This window comes from Kogia breviceps, chromosome 9 (assembly GCF_026419965.1).
Source record: "Kogia breviceps isolate mKogBre1 chromosome 9, mKogBre1 haplotype 1, whole genome shotgun sequence".
Classification (NCBI taxonomy): Eukaryota; Metazoa; Chordata; class Mammalia; order Artiodactyla; family Physeteridae; genus Kogia; species Kogia breviceps.
This window is the reverse complement of record NC_081318.1, coordinates 22,169,902-22,190,175: the sequence shown is the minus strand read 5'-3', so window position 1 is coordinate 22,190,175 and position 20,274 is coordinate 22,169,902. Positions and strand designations below refer to the sequence as shown.

At 48.8% G+C, this 20,274-nt stretch overlaps 1 protein-coding gene across 4 annotated transcripts in view; it reads right to left on the bottom strand.

Moving 5' to 3' along the window:
- COPG2 (COPI coat complex subunit gamma 2) overlaps nucleotides 1-20,274 on the bottom strand; it is a 153,868-nt gene that overhangs the window by 5,442 nt on the left and 128,152 nt on the right. The gene's annotated exons all lie outside the window — the stretch shown is intronic.

Below are 20,274 nucleotides of genomic sequence, written 5' to 3'. Positions count from 1 at the left end.
GGTGACAGGAAAGTTTATAAGGAAGCTGCTTACAATGAATGCGGATAAAAACCCATTGCTGCCAACTTTAGAGAGAGTAGGTTTGACTTAATAGAGGGCGTGAATAGGTAGTTTGGCCAGAAGACAGATTATTGTTGGAGAATGGGTGAAGATTCTGAGGGAAATACACCTCAAGAGAAGTACTTTGCCTCCATTCCTTCTGTAGACAGATGGTAAATGAAAGGGTGATGCATAGCTAAGATATCGTAGATTATTGCAGTGCGCCATTAAAACTGGTTGCTCTTAGAAGTTACCCTACCATGGCTAAAAGTGACAGGCATTTCCTAGGGAGATTTGTATTGAAAATATCATGGAGAGAGGGGAGAAGACGGAGGCTAGAAGCATAAAAACAGAAGATGGAGGGTTTAAGCTGGGGTGCCGAATATAAGGTGTGAGTAGGGAAGGGCATTCAACAGGGCCAGAAGGAGGAACACTGGAAAAGGGCAGAGCTGCGTATTAAGTAGAGAGATGGGAGCTAAGCTAGATTACAGCCAAAGAAGAGAGAGGATGTGGAGAGGAAGTGGCTAATAAGAGCTGGTGTTAATGAGGGAGTGCCTCACTAACAGAATCTGGGAATCTTCTCTCAAATGATATTTGAAGCAACAAGTATGACCAATAGAGTGACATACTAAAGAGTCTAAATGGGATGGATCCAAGCCATGGCCAGCGGCAAGAATACTATGAAGATCCATACTGAACTGAGAATGCAAATGTGTTCAGAACAGTGCGCAGGAAACGAGATGAAAGAAGAGACTTCTCAGTCCATGAGAAATGATATAAAGATGGTAGCTGAAAAAACAAGTGACTGTAGGTAATACAGGTGTTTCTCTTAGGGTCAGTCAAGGACAAGAGTGGAAGAGCTGCAGAAGAGATGGGGTCATTTGAAGATTGGCAGGTACTGACAGGAGGGATATGGTACCATACTTGTACCAAAGATCACGATTAAATAAGAAAGAAGAGAGAGACTGGAAACTACATAAGGGAAGAACTATATGAAGAGTAGTTGAGAACAGGTGGAGTGGCACGGGCAGATAAGACGAGGAACAGTTTTCCAGAGTGAGAACTCTTGTAAGATCTTATAATGGGTCTATCTGGTCAAATGATGGGTCTTAATGCCAGACTTTGAAAAGCAGTATATGCAATGGGAGAACAGGGCCCGAAAAGTAATTGGGAAGTTTTGGTGGGAAGTTCTAGCTAGGAGGACTAGAAGGAGGTGGACTAAGATGAACTCTGATAAAAAGACAGGCCAGCAACCTTAAAGACACGAGGATAAATCTCTGAGCACTGGTCTACAGCGTGGATGACCAGTACTGAGAGCTGAGTGGCTGGCGATCATGCCCCACTCAAACGTAAAACTTCTCATTTGTTATTCTCATGTACAGATGGTAGATGACATTACGCTATATGTAATTAAGACGTGGGAGGGCAGACCACCAAAGGGAGGTACAAATGAATATCTTGCAAATGCCACATTAAAGTTATCCTTAGAATTTACTCTGTCCTGTGAAGATTTTCTGGAAGTGGAGAGACAGCTCCTGGGGAGAGAACCTGGCTAGGGAGTGCTGTTTGGGAGGAGACTGAATCCGCTTGAATGAAACAGAGATGGCAGCTAAAAAAAGAAGAGAAGCTGAAGATAAGGCAGCATATTTTTTTAGGGCAAGATAGGTAGCAAGGGAAAAGGACTGGGAGAATAACATTACAGGTGCCCCCAGATTAAAAGAATGCCATTTGAAGAATAATAGGTATTGACTGGAGGGAGAGGATCCCATACTTGAGCCAAAAGACACAGAAGGAGGGGCGGGGGTAAAGCTAAGAGGAGCACTGTATAGACTAGAGGACGATTCTGAGTAGGTCCTGGGTGGGAATAAGGAAAACCACAGGACCGTAACGATTCCCAGGATGGGGAAGGCTATAGTGTGAGGATGGGCCTGAGTGGTATGTTGGGTATAAGCCAGACTGCAATGACTAGTCTATATAATGGGAGAGAAATAGAGGCCCGAAAAGGAGTGATAGTCAGGAGTAGACCTGCTCGTCATGCGTTCGTGGGGAATTTTTAATTAAAGGGCTTGGTTGGGGGAAAGTTTAGAGCAGTGCTTCTTAAGATGTGTTCTATCAGCATTGCCTAGGAATATGTAATTCTTCGCCCTACTAGACCTACTGAATCAGAAATTTGGGGTGGGGCTCAGCAGTTTGTATTTTAACAGACTGCAGTCTGAGAGCCACTGCTTTAGACAAAGGCAGATTAAGAGTAATCCCGATTAAAAAAAATCTTTGCTAGCAAGCTGTCATATTAGGATTAGCTGAAAATTAGAGAAGCAACTGAGGAGACTTGTAAGAAAGGATAGTAGACAAGGAGAGAATGGCGACTAAAAAAGGGAAAAGGGCCATGTGAATTAGACTTGGGTGGGGAACTTGCAGGAGAGTAACATGGCCAATGGGTAAGGGCATTAAAGAGTGCTAGAGTGAGAAATCCTGGCACATGGGAGAGGAGGAACTTTAATAGAGTGATTTTATGTTAATCTAGATTGCAGCCACTCAAGAAGAGAGAGGAAGGAGGGAATGTGGCTAAATAAGAATTGAGGTTATGAGGGGGAACCGTTCAGGAAGCTCTGTGGAAGAGAGAGGCTGCATGGGCTGGAACTATATAATCCAGTCCAGAGTCTGAACAGTGACTGCTGAATATGAGGTGTTTGTTTATCTAGAAGAGATTACTGAATCTATGGGAATGATATGTACATACACAGTCTCTGAATGAAAGAGGGATGCTGAATATAAGGTACAGTTTTTAATAAGGCAAAATAAAGGAAAAGGAGTAAAACAGCAAAGTTAAAATTGCTGCCAGCCAGATGAGAAGGTATCACTTAATATTGACATAGAAATTGTCACTGATACCACCTGGGGGCACAGGCACCATAGCTGGGCCAAAGAGCACAATGGAAAGGAAGAAGACAGGTTAGAAGCTCTCTAAGGGAAAGGCTTATCTAAAGAGTAGAAAATTGGTTTTGAGTGAGGCACAGAGTGGGGATCAGGAGAGGAGGAAACCTCAAAAAGAATATGCGTTCATCACTATGAAAGGTTAAGATATAGGGGGGAATTCTCTAAAGGGAAATTGGAAAGAATGTCCCGTAAGAGGGACATTAAAGATATACTCAGAAGTTAAGGAAACATTAGAATTTGCAGTAAGTGAGAGAAGCACCTGAGGAGACTTATGTGAAAAAATAGCAAAGATGGAAAGAGCAAAAGATGGAGATTGGAAACTAAATAAGCAGAAAGTGTGTGTGAATTAGGCTAGCGTGCAGAACATGCAGAGTAGAAAAATAAATATGGAAGGACACTGAAGAGGTCTGAATGGGAACATTAGGGAATTGGAATTTTGTCAGAGTTGTATATGAATGAGAGAAAGTGAGGTTAAAATGTAGCAAAGTAAGAATTGGAGTATAAAGTTTGGCTGTCCAGGATGCTTTTTTGGAAAAATACTAGAAGCAATGGGTGTGGTCAATAGAGTGAAAGGTCAGAAACAGGCCAAGTGGGATGGACATAAAAGGCAGGCCAGTGGCAGGAATCCTATGAAGCTTATGCTAAACCGAGAATACAAACAAATGCAGTAAAGAGTGTAGGACACAAAGGGAAGACAGCAGGGCTTGAGCAGTGAGTGTCCAACATGAGGGGAGTATCTAGCCCAAAGGGACAGCTGAATCTGTAAGAATGATGTGAATGTAGGTTGAAGCTGAAAGGAGGGACACAGAAGACAAGGCAGCATGTTTCTCTAGGGCAAAATAAGGATCAGGAGGAAAGCAATGGAAGAGCAAAGTGAAGCTTCCCACAGATGTGAAGGGATGATTTAAGAATGGTATGTATTGACTGGTGGTAGTTATGGTACCATATTTAGACCAAGATTGTGATGGAATGAAAAGGAAAAGAGAGTTTGTTAACTGAATAAAGGACTATTGTATGAACTATAGAAGACAAGAGTAATGGAATAGCAGCAATACAGATCAGGTGTGTAATAAAGAGACTCAGAATGGAGATTTCCTTAAATGTTCAAATTGGATGGGAAGGCCCAATGGTAATGAGTGGTGTATCTAACAGAGTTTCAAGGACCTGGATAAAAATGGCAATTATAGAGTAGACTAGCTCTTAATGCTGTGGGTAAAATTTTTTAATTAAAAGCTTGGTTAATAATAAAGTTTAAGGCAGTTTTATTAAGATGAATTCTCCTAAAAAGACATTGTTAGTAATCTTAAAACACATCAGGATTGACCAGTTAGGGAGCATGGGCCAGTGGTTTGTCTGTAGAGAAGACTATTTGTATTTCTTGAGGAGTAGTTGGGAATCGTTAGGGAGGTAAACCTCACTAGAAAACTACTGTACCCTTTGCTATGATATAGGATAGTAGCTGAAATGGATAGTTAAGATATGGTAGAGCATAACAGAATAAGAAAGAAGAGGAGGTTTTAATCTAAATAATGGGAGCATTGCATGCATTAGAGTAGGGTCCTCAGTAGTCAGAGTAGCAAAAAAGCAAATAAGATGTGAATTGAAGAGACTTGGAATGGAGAAATCTGTCAGATCTCAGAAGGGGTCTAACTGGTTAAAAATGTTTGGTGTCAGTTAAAGATGACAATGAGTGGTGTATAATAACTAGAGAGAAGTAAAGGCCTGCGTATGAATGAATAGTTAGAAAGTAGACTAGCACTCAGTCTTGATGGGAAAAAATTTTTTTTTAAGAATGAATATATATATATATCCCTCAAAGAGATATATATATACATTATTAACTATTATTATTAATATATACATATTATTTAGGGATATATGAATATTTATGAAAAGTATATTTATGAAAAGTATTAAATATATATGAGGATAAGTATTTAGTGATTTTCTCTTAGAAGGGAAAGAGGTATATGATTCTAAAGTGGTACAAAGGAAGTCTCAATTATATGTACACTGTTCTATTTCTTTAAAAAAATCTCAATCAAATATAGCATAAAGTTAAGATATAAAGAAGTGGGGTAGTAGGTATATGAATTTTGGGGGAACAGAACATTTTAATTAAAGGGCTTGGTTGATAAGAATGGTTAGAGGGGGAAGTTAGAATGAACCTTGATGAAAAGTCATCCATAGCAACCTGAAAGATGCTAGTTTGACCAACTAGAGAGTACAGGTGGGTCGTTTATCTGGTGAGAGGATGAAATGTACATGGTAAGAAGTGAGTGTAAGTGCGCCTCAAGAGAAGACTAATGTGTCCCTATGATTACAGATGGAAGCCAAAAATATTATAGATGTTCGTGTATGTGACAGAGCAAATAATCAAAGGAACTCAGGAAGAGCTTGTTGAGGTATGATGTTAAAGTGCTCAGAAATTAAAGTATCATGTTAGGACTGGCTGTGAGAGAAACTGCTGAGATGTATTTTTAAAAAGAGAGAGAGAAAAAAAATTGAGGCTGAAATCTAAGTAAGGAGAGGGAGTGTAGGATATAGGCTGTGGTGCAGAGCATGCAGTTTAGCAAAATGTTAAACAAGGAAGGGCATTAAAGAGGGCCAGGATGAGGAGCACAGAGAGATCAGAATTAAAAGTTCAGTGAAGGATTGTACGGTAAGCCAGATATCAACCAGCTAAGGAAAGAGGTGAGAATACCGCCAAATAAGAACTGGAGTATGATGTGTTGCTGCCCAGAAAGTTTTGTTGGAAAAAGATTTGAAGCAATCAGTGTAGTCAATAGAATGAGAGGTTAGAGAGCAATTAAATGTGATTGGACTTAAAATGGGCCAGAGCAGAAATCCTGGGAAAATCCAGACTCAATGGAGGGTGGAAACAGATTTCAGTACAGAGTGCAGGAAATAAGGAAGATGGATGAAGGTTGAATTATGAGTGTTGAATATTAAAAGTGTACATATCCAGAAATGATGATTAGATTCACTGGATGATATAGCTGAAAGAAGAAGGAATGTTGGAGGAAATGTAGGGAGTTTGCAGCAAAAGGAGAAAGGGGAAAAGGAGAAAACGGATAGAAGAGCAATGTTCAAGTTCCTTGAAGATGGAAAGACATTATTTGAATAGTCATACAGATGGGAGAAATGGCTTTTGCTCCATACTAAGGCCAAAGGTCATGACAGAATAAAAAGAAAATAGGAGAGGATGGCAAGTAAGTAAAGGGGCATTGTGTGAATTAGAGAGTAGTTCTGAGTAGCTGGAATGGCAACAAGACAGATCAGGTGTGAATGAAATAAACACAGAACCGTCAGGTCCCCAAACTGCGTATATAGAATGAAAGAGGATACGGGCCCTGAAAAGAACCGGACTTGGGTAGGCTGGCTCTTGAAGTCTCATGGGAGATTTATGACTGAAGTGATTTCTTGTTAAGAAAGGTTAGAAAGAGATGGATTAACATAAACCTTGACAAGAAGGCATTGGTGGAAACCTTAAAGACACCACCACTGATTGACTTTTTAGAAGGTGTGGATTGGATACTTTTTCTAGTGGAGCAAATGAATGCTATTGGTTGAGGAGTGGTTGCCGATCATGATGAGGCAATCTCAAGAGAATAATGCTCCATTTATTGATATATTATAGAATCTGTGGGTGAAAGATAAGGGAATGTTCAAGATCTGGTAGGGCAAATAGTCAAAAGGAGTTATGGAAGACCTGCCTGTAAGTGTGATGTTAGTTTGCTGAAAAGTTAAGGAGTCACGTTAGGACTGGCTGAAAGTGAAAGAAGTAACTGCAAAGACTCGTATAAAAGGAAGAGGACAGAGCAAAGGAGAGAAGATGCTGGTTGGAGAATGGATGTATAAATTAGGCTGGGTTTGTAATATGCAAGGCGCAAAATGGCAAATATTACTGAGACCAGAATGAGGAATGCAGGTATCACCACCAGCTATCTACTCACATTACCAAAATACTTGTTAATATGAAAAGTTTTTAACCTACATATCACCATGTGCTTGGGAAACTTGGTACAGTGAGTTAGCATTCTTGCGCTAGCAAAAACTTAGCGTTTGTACAGTCTGTTTGGGATAGTGTATGTTTGCTGCAGACACAGTTCTTTTATCTATAGGTTTACTTCCTACGCTCAAAGTTTTTAAATGTGTTGTGCCTTATTCCTATCATCTTCCCTATAATATGTGTGGAACAACTCCAGCAATTCTCCAGTTGGTAAGTAAATGTTTCCCAAGAGTTTATTTATACAATTCATTTTGCAAATGTATATGCATTTGTTATTTCTCTTGAGAACCTTTCATTATTCCATGCACTGTAAAAGGAGAATGCAATTATAGTCTTATATATGGGATCATTTTGTACTACAAACATGTACACTAGTGAATGCATTTTATGTTAAATAGTTATGTAGTTGTTCTTTAAAATGGTTTATATTATAAGAAATACTTAAATGTTTTTATAATAGCATTTTTGTGATGGTTGAGAAGATAGGTTGGATTTTTTTAAAGGAAAATGGTTATGGGCCTTTTCAAATTTAAGATATTGCAATATAACCATTTACTAAGAAAAACTGCTATTCAGCATATTTTAAAGAAAGGATAATGAAAATTGCTTGTACTTATAAAGCAGTTGAGCCAGGAAGAGAACTGTGTGGTGAGGCATTTCTTAAAGGAAGAAAAGGGGGAGATAAAGTGATAACTGAAAATGAGACATAAGGACAGGATGTGGGAAAGTACGTTTGTATAAAGAAGTGTAGTCGGCAGAAAGGTCAGAGGTAAATTCAGTAAAGTGGACCTAAAACAACACAAGTTGCAGCGGTCCTACCAAGGAATAAATGGAAAACCTAAGCAATTCAGCAAAATATGTAAAAAGAAGAAATACGGAAATGGATCGAGCAATGAATGTAGAACAAAAAGAGGAACCAAAGAGGGAGTAGTATTAGTAAGTGTATGAGAACGGTACATACTCAGTACATGGATGGTTAATAAAAGGTAGAATAGGGAAAAAAGAAGAAGAAAATGGGTGGAAAAGCAAAATTTAACTTTAGATGGGAAAGATCATGTGAGGAATGACATACTGAAAAACAAGGTTTGGCACTATAATTGTATCTAATGGAATAAGGAAGAATATAGGTATAGAAACCAAGTAAAAAGAGCACTGTATGGATAAGAAAACATTTCAGAGTAACTAGATAAAATATAGGGTAAAACAGTTTCACAATAAGGAGATCTTTATTGAGGGCAGGAATGGACACAGGATTAAAGACAGGCGAAAAGTACTGAAGAAAGTGAAGGCAGATGGAAACAAGTCAGAAGGCAACTACATGCAGTAGAGTGGAATATTAGAAAAAGGCAAAGTGGAAAAAGAAGTTAAGACACGGATAAAGAGGAATTCAGCTGACAGGGGGAAAGGGTGTCATGGAATGGAATTGAAAACTGCACATCCACATCTAGAAAGGATTTATAACTTTGTAAGATGGTATTGGACGAATTACGGAACAGGGACGGGTTAACTAAGGGGTTAAAATATGGCAGAGAAGAGAAAGAGGAACAAAATAGATATGCAAAACTAGAGTTACACATAGGACTAAAGGATTCCGTGAGAAGAAACAAAAATGAGACGAAAATGACCTTGTTCAGTAGTAATGGAAATAGAGGAACAAAGGAGAGGAAAACTGCATGGATTACAGAAAGACAATGACAAAACTAGAGTCTAGTAAAACCAACACATGATGGGGATAATAGCAGAGTGGGTAAAATAAGGTGGTAGAACAGAGAATCTTGCCAAACTTGTTACAGTGTATAAACTTAAAACATACAAAGTATTTATGAAAGAGGAGAAAATATTAAATGGGAATGAGAGTGAAATCAGGTTGAGAAGAGGGGGTTAAGGCTATATATGTACCTTTTAATAACTGAGTTCAAGGAAGGTTCAAGTTTTCAACAAGATCTAGAAGAGAGAGAAATTAAAAGGGTCTGGAAATAAGAGTGGAGTAGAGGAATGAGGGATGAGAGGAAAAGGTTAGAGCATGTCCTGCAAAATATTAAATATAGAAAAGGATGAGGGCTGCAATGAGTAGATTTCCAGGGTTCTATTCTAACACAGGGAACACTAAGCACTTTGAAAACAAGTAAAATTAAACAATGGAATGAATGTGGGATGGTTTAGGAAGTTTAAGTAAAAAGAATTAAAGTCACATTCAACAATGATTCTTGACTAAGAGGGAAGAGAGACCTAAGAAAATGAAAAGTATAACTATGTAAAGTAGGTGGGAGTTTGGGGCGTGTCAGATGGAAGGGAATGTGTTGGTCCCAAGAAGGGATGGCTGGTTCAGTGTCAGAGTGGGGGCAGGGCTGGGATCCGTGAGGAACAAGGGTCAGTGGCAACGGATGGGAGCCCAGAGGCGGGCAAGGGGAGAGCGCAGCCCAGGGAGGCACGCTGGGCTCCACGGCAGTGATTCTTCCCCGGGGTGGGGGGTGGGTAGATTTCACCCAAGGGGGGCTGTGGGCATGGACCCCAAGGGAGGCCTGTCAGAACATCTGAGGGTGAGCAGTGCTCTGCTCAAAGCAGAAACAAAACCAAAAAAATCAAAGAAGAAAACACAAAAACATTCCTGAAAGATGATGCTGACAGGCTTGCCTTGGGGGTCACGCATCCTCGGGTGAGAATCAGCGGGTGGAAGGGGCAGGGTGGGCAGCTGGGCAGAGAGCTGGGCGGCATGAGCAGATGGGCCCTGAGCCGGGCAGGTGGAGGCATCAGAGTCAAGAGTGTCAGACGCGGAGGAAGAGGACCCAGGACCAGCGAGACAGCGAGTAAATGAATGTAGCCAGCAAGGCACCTGGAACGATGGGGGGAGGGGGAGGGGGAGGGGGGTTACTGTCAGTCAGTTGGGAGTGGATTGCAAGCATGGTGTCCCTGAGCTTCGGACTCTGGAGGAGTAAGGCTGAGGGAGTCGGAAGTGGTGACCGAAAGGAAGCTGGGTTGTGTGTATGTGAGCAGAGAGCACCGGAGGGGGGTGTCCACGCAGAAGGAAGGGGCAGGTGGGACGGGAGAGGACAGTGCAGGAGAGCGTCTGGGAGAGAGATGACTGCTCGGAGGGGGGAGGGAGGGCGGACAGCAGGACTCAGGGCTCTGTTCACGGGGAGACTGAGGGCAGTAGTGTCCAGAGTGGGTTTGGCAGGTGCGGGGGCAAGAGGGTGGGAAGAAGGTGAGAGTGCTGCGGTGAAAGAAAAAGGTCGGAGAATCAGAGGCCGGAGCCTCCCTGAGAGCTGTGTCAGAAGAGTACGTGACAAGGAAGGGGTCTGGATGGAAGCGTGCAAGGTTACAGGGAGTGACGTCGTTGGGTCGTGCGGCCCGGGAGGCAAGCTAAGCCTGGCTCATGAGCGTGGGTTGGTGGGCGGAGCGTGAGGAGTCAACACAGTGCCTGAAGCAGAGACGGCCCAACTGGGTTGAGCAGTGCATGGGGGACGGAGAAGGGAGCACAGAGCGGAGGAGACAACCGAATCCAGCTGGAAGGGGCGCAGACAGTAGCTCAAAGTGTTGCTGTGTGTGCCACAGCGAAGCAAAGCAGCAGGGACCTAGAAACTGGGCCCAGGATTAGGAGGTCAGGTGAGCTGCCTCCAGCAACTGAGAGTGTGGTAGAGGCGCGGGCTCCGACGGCCACAGGAGTGAGGGAGGTCAGGTGACGGCGCCCGGCAGCCAGGGCAGGAGAGGCTTGCTGCGAGGATCAGGGAACACGCTGTGCCGAGAGGATGGCAGAGAGTTAGAAGGAGAGGGTGGGTGTGGAGGATCTGTCCCCAAAAGTGGGCCAAGGGTGGGGGAAGAGCACAGCGCAGGTAAGGCAAGCGAGGAGCTGGGAGAGATGGGACGAGGCCAGAGGAGCAGGGGCTGGTAGGGGTAGAGGCCCATTGAAAATGCTGGAGACGGGGCACGGTGAGAAGAAAGGTCACAGAGAAGCACGCAGAAGCAATGACCTTCTTCATTCAATGTCGTGGACCCAAAAAGGTAGGGTGTTTAGGGGTGAATTTGGATGGCACATGGACTTAGTATTAGCACACTGGGGACAAAGAAACTGGCCATCCTGGGAGCATGAGGGCTAGTCAAGGAAAAGAGTACTGAATCCTTCTCATGACTGACAGTGGTAGGGGAGTTGCTCAGGGGGTGGCAGGGAAGAGAAAGAGGGACAAGCATCACAGGAGAAGGGAGAGAACCTTATGAGTATGTGAGGGGCTCAGGGTGGAAAGGGGAAGGCAGCCTGAAGAGCTATTAATTTGGAGACTTTGGCAGATCTCAGGGTTAAGGGGGGTAGTATATGTGGTATTGGGACCAGAAGGTAGGTGCAGTGCAGAGGTGAGACCTAACAGCCTGGGCATTTGAAGACCTGGGGCCCTCAGGAACAAATGGGGTCCATCTCCTGATACGACTGTGGTAAAACTGGGGAAATTGGGCATCGTTGCCCATTAAGAAGGACTCTACAGAGAAACCACTAGTAGGTAACCTCAGAGATTTCGGATGGACTTAGTGGTTGGAGTTCAGAGTGTGGGTAGCAAATATGCTTAAAATGGCAGGGGAGTGAGGGAGAACCAAGGCTGTGTTGACATTTCCCAACCATCACCGATTCTGAGCTTTTGCTAATCCAGGGGCACTGGAAAGGGGGGTGCAGGCCTAGCATGTGGTGGAGAGACTGTACACATGGAAGGACAAGGACCTTCAAAAGGAGTGGGGTGTCAGAGGTCTAGTCTGAGAAGACAGTGAGCAGAAAAGGGGCACAGGGGGAGCGAGCAGTGGGTGGGATGGTAGAGGCTTGAGGGGTAAGGGACTCTTGTTTGGGAGACTTAATCCAGGAAACAACAGGGGGCAATGCAGAATGGGATGGAGAGAGAGAGGAGGATCTTAAAATCTGTACATGAGGGGATCGTGGCCTAGAGGGAAAGAGGGCAAAGAGTGGATCCAGACCATGTCATCAGGGAGTGGGAGAGCAAGGTGATGGGCAGGGGTGCATTCTGGGGCCTGTGGGAGGAGAGACGGAAGCAGTGGAGGTGATGGAAGGAGAAGAAGGGGGGAGTGGGGCCTGGTGTAAAGAACTGTGGGCAGTGGCTCTATTAAAAGGGAACAGAGAAGAGGAAGGAAGGTGAGATGAGGTGAGGAGGAGTATAAGGAAGCCTAAAGGGAAGGCAGTACTAAACCCAGTGGAAGGACCTGATGAGAGACAGCAGATGGTACTGGAAAGAACGTGGCAGGGCAGGGGGTGGAAAGAGCGTGAGCTGTGAGAGCAGGTCACAGGAGGGAGCACCCCCTACGGAGAAGGGATGACCCAGTGCAACTCGATGACGGGCACCAGGGAGCACTGAGATGAGATCATGGGCCCTAGAGAAGAGGCAGACGCTTTCCCTGGGCCAGGGAGGGAAAGGGAAGGAACGGATCACGTGAGGAAAGGTCACAGGAAGGAATGTCCAAGTGGGGTCTTGATGTGGCACGACAGGAGGGTCACCTACCAGAGACAGACCAGGTGATGGGAGGCACCCACGGGAGGATGGAGAATGGAGCGCAGAGGAAGGGACACAGGACACCAGCGGGGGAGCAACGGGAAGGAGGTGGGCAGGTAGGAATCCAGGCAGATCTCAGAGGTGCCAAGCAGAAGGAACCTCAGAGTTACAGGGCCAGCCAGTGGGAGCAGAGGCTTGGGGAGGGAGGAGTGGAGGGTGGCAGGCAGGGGGTGGGGAGCAGTGGCCGCTGCTACAGCCTCGAATGTTGTGACAAGGGTACAACTCTTCCGCCAGGCTCTTTACTACGGATCCGCTGGGGGCGGGGAGGGACTGGGTTAGGGTGTGGGTTGGCTTTGATGGGGTTGGATGGGAGGGCAGGGTTGGGATTAATGGGGTCGGGGGTGGGGAGTTGGGGGAGGGTCACAAGGCAAGCTCCAGGCACTGAGAATATCACCTACTTCAACTGCGCTTCTGGTACTTACACGTCCAGTGTTGGGGTGATGACTTCAGGCTGAGAGGACTGGGAAGACCAGTGAAGCCACCCAGAGAGGACAAAGGAGAGTAGCTGCAGGAAGGGAGGGAGGGAAAGGTCTGCTTGGCAGGAATCACAGAGGGACAGGAGGACCATGGGGACAAGGCTCTGTAGGGGGACGGTGTCGTGGGTCTGAAATGAGGAGAGGTAAAGTAGAGAAAAGAACGATGGCAAGTGCCAAGAAGGACCAGATTTGGACCAATGATATTGTCCCAATGCCTGAGGGTCATAAAGGATGGGGGGCAGGAGGGGTATATAGGGGTGTGTGAAAAGAATAGTGTTTTAATGCAGACCGGGCTTTGGGGCACGTCAGGTGTCAGTGAGTTAATATGGAAGGGCCTGTGGTGGTTCCAGGAGGACAGTGCCGGGCCAGAGTCAGAGTGGGGGCAGGGCTGGGATCCGTGAGGAACAAGGGTCAGTGGCAACGGATGGGAGCCCAGAGGCGGGCAAGGGGAGAGCGCAGCCCAGGGAGGCACGCTGGGCTCCAGGGCAGTGATTCTTAGCCGGGGTGGGGGGTGGGTAGATTTCACCCAAGGGGGGCTGTGGGCATGGACCCCAAGGGAGGCCTGTCAGAACATCTGAGGGTGAGCAGTGCTCTGCTCAAAGCAAAAACAAAACCAAAAAAATCAAAAAAGAAAACACAAAAACATTCCTGAACGATGATGCTGACAGGCTTGCCTTGGGGGTCACGCATCCTCGGGTGAGAATCACCGGGTGGAAGGGGCAGGGTGGGCAGCTGGGCAGAGAGCTGGGCGGCATGAGCAGATGGGCCCTGAGCCGGGCAGGTGGAGGCATCAGAGTCAAGAGTGTCAGACGCGCAGGAAGAGGACCCAGGACCAGCGAGACAGCGAGTAAATGAATGTAGCCAGCAAGGCACCTGGAACGATGGGGGGAGGGGGAGGGGGAGGGGGGGTTACTGTCGGTCAGTTGGGAGTGGATTGCAAGCATGGTGTCCCTGAGCTTCGGACTCTGGAGGAGTAAGGCTGAGGGAGTCGGAAGTGGTGACCGAAAGGAAGCTGGGTTGTGTGTATGTGAGCAGAGAGCACCGGAGGGGGGTGTCCACGCAGAAGGAAGGGGCAGGTGGGACGGGAGAGGACAGTGCAGGAGAGTGTCTGGGAGAGAGATGACTGCTCGGAGCGGGGAGGGAGGGCAGACAGCAGGACCCAGAGCTCTGTGCAGGGGGAGACTGGGGTTGGTTGGTGTGGAGGCAAGAGGGAAGGCAAAATGCAAAAGTGCTGTGGTGACGGGGTAAAGGTCAGAGGGTCAGGGGAAGGGTTCCCCATGACCTGTGTCAGTATGGAACAGTCTGAATGGAAACATGAAAGGTTACATTGCGGGGGCCTAGGAGGACAGGGTAGTCTGGGTTCACAGGACAGGAGCATGGGTTGGTGGGCAGAGCGTGAGGGTCCAGTACAGTGGTTCTGAGGCAAAGGTGATGGAACTGGGTTGAGCAGGGCATGGGGGACGGAGAAGTGAGCGCACAGCGGAGGAGACAACGGAATCCAGCTGGAAGGTTCAGACCGTAGCTGAAAGTGTTGCTGTGCGTGCCACAGCGAAGCAAGGCAGACCTTGAAACTGGGCCCAGGATGTAGGTCAGGTGAGCAGTCTGGAACCGCTGAGCAAGTGTGGTAGAGGAGAGGGGGTCCAATGGGAGGATGGGCAGGTGATGGTACCCTCGCAGCTAAGGAATGAGAGGCTTGCTGAGAGGATCAGGGAATGTGCTACCTCAAGAGAGGGCTTACAAAGAACCTGAAGAAGTAGATGTGGAGAATCAGATATTCTGCCTCCAAAAGTGGGCCAAGGGTGTGACAAACCCCACGTAGAAGGAAGAGCACAGTGTGGGCGTGGCCAGCAGGGAACCTGGGAGATGTGTGACAGGACGATGGAGGGTCAGAGAGAAGCCTAGAGAAGCAATGACCATCTCCAAAATGGTGGACCCGGAAAGGAAGAGTGCTTAGGGGTGAATTGGGACAGCACATGGATTCAGGACACCACACTGGAGATGGAGAGAATGGCGATGGACGGAGCATGAGGGCAGGTCAAGAAGGGAGCAGATGTCAAGAAAAGACCACTGACACTGTGGCATGACTGGCAGGTGGTAGGAGAAGCAGGACAGGATGTTGAAGGTAAAGCAGAGAGGTTCTCGAAGACAACAGTGAAAGAAGAGGCAGAGGCTGGGCCAAGTAAGGGTCCCTCCACACTCAGCGTGGGAAAAGGGAACAGTGGACCCTGAGAGCGAGTTGTATCAGGGGCGTCAACAGGAGGAGAAAGGGACAGCTGAGGGGAGAAAAGCTCATGAAGGTGCTAGGGGCTCAGGTATAGTAAAGGGGACACCATGGAAAAGGGGGAGGCCATGTGAAGAGGTCCCAATCTGGGGATGTTGGCAGATCTTGGGGGCAAGAGGACTGGCATGTGTGGTATTGGGGCAAGAAGGCAGAAGCAGAGCAGAGCTGAGACCCCATAGCCCGGGTGCTTGAATACCTGGGGCCTCAGAAGCAAGCAGGGAAAGGGGACCTAGTGACAGGGGTGGAACTGAGGAAACAGGGCAGTTGTTGCACGTTAAGATGGACCCTGCACAGAAAGCACTGGCAGGTATTCTCAAGGACTTTGGTATGGACACATGTGGATGGAGTCCAGTGTGCAGGTAGCAGATTTGCTCAGAAATGGAGGAGTGAGCAGGAACCAAGGTGGAGGTGACATTTCATAATGATTGCTGAACTCATGCATCTGCTACTCCAGGGGGGCCGGAAAGGGTGGGGGTCTAACATGTGGTGCAGAGACTCCACCCAACGAAGTTGGGAGAGAGGGGCGACCATCAAAACCTGTGGGGTGTCAGAGATCTAGTCTGAGAAGATAACGTGGGTGGCAAAAGGGCAGAGGGAGACAGCAAACAGTGGGAGTGTGGGGCCTTGGGGAAAAAGGGGTCTCTTGTTTGGGAGGCTGGATCCAGTGGACAACAGAGGCAACAAGGCAGAACAGATGGAGGGTGAGAGGAGGGTCTCAAAAATCTGCACATAGGCATGGTGAGTGGAATGTGGCCAAGAGGGAAAGAGAGCAAAGAGGGGATCCGGACTCTGTCAAGGGGGAGTGTGAGGTCAAGGACATCTGGCAGGGGTGCATCACGGGGGTTGGTGGAGAAGAAATGGAAGCAGTGCAGGCCAGGGAAGGAAGAAGAGGAGGAAGTGCCAGCTTGATGTAAAGAACTGTGGGCAATGGCTTAACTAAAAGGGAAGAGAGAAGTGGAAGGCAGGTGAGACAGGGGAAGGCTAAGGAAAGGGAAGCCTAAAGGGAAATGGTGGCCTGGGCCAGTGGAAGGGCCAGACCAGTGACAGCCCATGATTTCAGGAGAGAACGTGGCAGGGCAGGGGGTGGAAAGAGCGTGAGCTGTGAGAGCAGGCCACAGGAGGGAGCACCCCCTACGGAGAAGGGATGACCCAGTGCAACTCGATGACGGGCACCAGGGAGCACTGAGATGAGATCATGGGCCCTAGAGAAGAGGCAGACGCTTTCCCTGGGCCAGGGAGGGAAAGGGAAGGAACGGACCACGTGAGGAAAGGTCACGGGAAGGAATGTCCAAATGGGGTCTTGATGTGGCACGACAGGAGGGTCACCTACCAGAGACAGACCAGGTGATGGGAGGCACCCACGGGAGGATGGAGAATGGAGAGCAGCGGAAGGGACACAGGCTGGACACCAGCGGGGGAGCAACGGGAAGAGGGAGGTGGGCAGGTAGGAATCCAGGCAGATCTCAGAGGTGCCAAGCAGAAGGAACCTCAGAGTTACAGGGCCAGCCAGAGGGAGCAGAGGCTTGGGGAGGGAGGAGTGGAGGGTGGCAGGCAGGGGGTGGGGAGCAGTGGCCGCTGCTACAGCCTCGAATGTTGTGGCAAAGGTGCAACTCTTCCGCCAGGCTCTTTACTACGGATCCGCTGGGGGCAGGAAGGGAGCTGGGGGCGGCGAGGGAGGAGCTCGGGGAATGAGTGGGGGTGGGGATGGCGTTGGGGTCGGGGTGCTGGTTGGGTTTGGCAGGGTTGTATGGGAGGACAGGGTTGGGATTGCTAGGAGTGGATGTGGGGTGGGGAGGGAGATCCAACTGCAGACACTGAGAAAATCATCTACTTTAACTGCACTTCTGGACTGATTTCAAGTCCAGTGTTGGGGTGATGACTTCGGCTTGAGGAGAGGACTGGGAAGACCAGGGAAGCCACCCAGAGAGGACAAAGGAGAGTAGCTGCAGGAAGGGAGGGAGGGAAAGGTCTGCTTGGCAGGAATCACAGAGGGACAGGAGGACCATGGGGACAAGGCTCTGCAGGGGGACGGTGTCGTGGGTCTGAAATGAGGAGAGGTAAAGTAGAGAAAAGAACGATGGCAAGTGCCAAGAAGGACCAGATTTGGACCAATGATATTGTCCCAATGCCTGAGGGTCATAAAGGATGGGGGGCAGGAGGGGTATGTAGGGGTGTGTGAAAAGAATAGTGTTTTAATGCAGACCGGGCTTTGGGGCACGTCAGGTGTCAGTGAGTTAATATGGAAGGGCCTGTGGTGGTTCCAGGAGGACAGTGCCGGGCCAGAGTCAGAGTGGGGGCAGGGCTGGGATCCGTGAGGAACAAGGGTCAGTGGCAACGGATGGGAGCCCAGAGGCGGGCAAGGGGAGAGCGCAGCCCAGGGAGGCACGCTGGGCTCCAGGGCAGTGATTCTTCCCCGGGGTGGGGGGTGGGTAGATTTCACCCAAGGGGGGCTGTGGGCATGGACCCCAAGGGAGGCCTGTCAGAACATCTGAGGGTGAGCAGTGCTCTGCTCAAAGCAGAAACAAAACCAAAAAAATCAAAAAAGAAAACACAAAAACATTCCTGAACGATGATGCTGACAGGCTTGCCTTGGGGGTCACGCATCCTCGGGTGAGAATCAGCGGGTGGAAGGGGCAGGGTGGGCGGCTGGGCAGAGAGCTGGGCGGCATGAGCAGATGGGCCCTGAGCCGGGCAGGTGGAGGCATCAGAGTCAAGAGTGTCAGACGCGGAGGAAGAGGACCCAGGACCAGCGAGACAGCGAGTAAATGAATGTAGCCAGCAAGGCACCTGGAACGATGGGGGGAGGGGGAGGGGGAGGGGGGTTACTGTCAGTCAGTTGGGAGTGGATTGCAAGCATGGTGTCCCTGAGCTTCGGACTCTGGAGGAGTAAGGCTGAGGGAGTCGGAAGTGGTGACCGAAAGGAAGCTGGGTTGTGTGTATGTGAGCAGAGAGCACCGGAGGGGGGTGTCCACGCAGAAGGAAGGGGCAGGTGGGACGGGAGAGGACAGTGCAGGAGAGTGTCTGGGAGAGAGATGACTGCTAGGGAGGGGGGAGAAGCAGACAAGGAGGCACGGAAGGCAGCACACATCACTGCAGGACGAGACTGAGAACCTGAGAACCATGGTGTAGCACGTGGGGTGGCAGGTGCAAAGCTAAGAGAAGGGCAGAAGTGCCACTGTGAAAGGAAAAAAGAGAAGCAGAGGAAGAGGCTCCCCAAGAGCTGTGTCAGAAAAATAAGCCACAGAGGAGTCTGAATTGAAATATGAAAGGTTACAGAGAGCGACATTTTGGGGGCCCAGGAGGAAACCACAGACTATGTCCAGAGGGAGTGAGTATGGGTTGGTGGATGGAGCGTGCGGATTCAGTACGCTGCTTCTGGGACAAAGATGACTGAATTCGGTTGAGCGGCAGGTGGTGGATCAAGAAGGGAGCATACAGCAGAGAAGACAACCGAATCCAGCCAGAGGGTTCACGATGGTAGCTGAAAGAAAGTCACATGGCTCAGCTAGGACAGTTCCTTTGCTATGTATGCAGTAACTGCAAAGCGGCAGAGACCTAGAAACTGGGCCCAGGAGGTGGGAGGTGAGGGGAGCAGGCTCCGAAGGGTGGGAGAATGTGGTAGAGACAGGTAGTCCACAGAGCAGGAAGAGCGAGAAAGGGCTGGCCATGGAGCCTTGGGGTTAGGGCAGGAGAGGCTTGTTGAAAAGGTCAGGAAAGCACTGCACCGAGAGTGGGGTGGAATAGAACCTGTAGGTGGCAGTGGACATGGAGAATCCAGGAACTTTTGCCCCTAGGAATGGGCCAAGGGCATGCAGGAGGCAGAGCAAAGAGCAGGTAAGGCCAGCAAGGAAAACGGGAGTGGTGGGAGGAGGCCGGAGGAGAATGAGCTGGTAGACAGAGGTGCTGGCCCACTGAAAACGCTGGAGACAAGCCTGTCAGTGCAGGGCCTGCGGAGATGTGAGAGGTCAGGGAGAAGCTCACACAAGTGTCAACCTTCTCCAAAAGGGTAGACTAGAAAGAGTAGGGGGAGAGCAGAAAGATTCACAGCCGCACGTTAAAGAGGAAGAAGCTGGCAACAGGTGGAGCTTCGTGGCAGAAGGGAGCAGACGTCAAGGAAAAGACCACTGAAACCACCCAGGAACTGGCAGATGGAAGGGGAAGCTGAAGATGAAGTAGAGAAAAGAGAGCAAAGAGGGGATCCGGACTCTGTCAAGGGGGAGTGTGAGGTCAAGGACATCTGGCAGGGGTGCATCAGGGGGGTTGGTGGAGAAGAAATGGAAGCAGTGGAGGCCAGGGAAGGAAGAAGAGGAGGAAGTGCCAGCTTGGTATAAAGAACTGTGGGCAGTGGCTTAACTAAAAGGGAAGAGAGGAGAGGAAGAAAGGTGAGACAGGGGAAGGCTAAGGAAAGGGAAGCCTAAAGGGAAATGGTGGCCTGGGCCAGTGGAAAGGCCAGACCAGTGACAGCCCATGCTTTCAGGAGAGAACGTGGCAGGGCAGGGGGTGGAAAGAGCGTGAGCTGTGAGAGCAGGCCACAGGAGGGAGCACCCCCTACGGAGAAGGGATGACCCAGTGCAACTCGATGACGGGCACCAGGGAGCACTGAGATGAGATCATGGGCCCTAGAGAAGAGGCAGACGCTTTCCCTGGGCCAGGGAGGGAAAGGGAAGGAACGGACCACGTGAGGAAAGGTCACGGGAAGGAATGTCCAAATGGGGTCTTGATGTGGCAGACAGGAGGGTCACCCACCAGAGACAGACCAGGTGATGGGAGGCACCCATGGGAGGATGGAGAATGGAGTGCAGAGGAAGGGACACAGGCTGGACACCAACGGGGGAGCAACGGGAAGAGGGAGGTGGGCAGGTAGGAATCCAGGCAGATCTCAGAGGTGCCAAGCAGAAGGAACCTCAGAGTTACAGGGCCAGCCAGTGGGAGCAGAGGCTTGGGGAGGGAGGAGTGGAGGGTGGCAGGCAGGGGGTGGGGAGCAGTGGC